The following is a 297-nucleotide window of genomic DNA, read 5'->3' as shown; positions in this document are numbered from 1 at the left end:
AATTATTATGATACGTGAATTCCTGATTCAAAATTTTTCTGTTCCGATAATATAATTATCGCTAAAAAAAATAATAAATATTGATAGTTCTTCGAGATAAGAATGTAGAATCAATGAAGACTCTTGCAAAAGTAGTAGCCCTGCTCCTTACTAAGCCTAGATATTTATATAATAGACTAAAGCTTGATAAAACCTTAACATTTGGCAGAGGCCACTAAGTTTTTGTGCATCACTGACTATTAAGCAATCAGAAGGGAAATTATGTTGCTGACTTCAGTCCTATTTCTCTAGATCTAC

Source organism: Teleopsis dalmanni, chromosome 1 (genome assembly GCF_002237135.1).
Source record: "Teleopsis dalmanni isolate 2A chromosome 1, ASM223713v2, whole genome shotgun sequence".
NCBI lineage: Eukaryota > Metazoa > Arthropoda > Insecta > Diptera > Diopsidae > Teleopsis > Teleopsis dalmanni.
Note: the sequence above shows the minus strand (reverse complement) of the source record.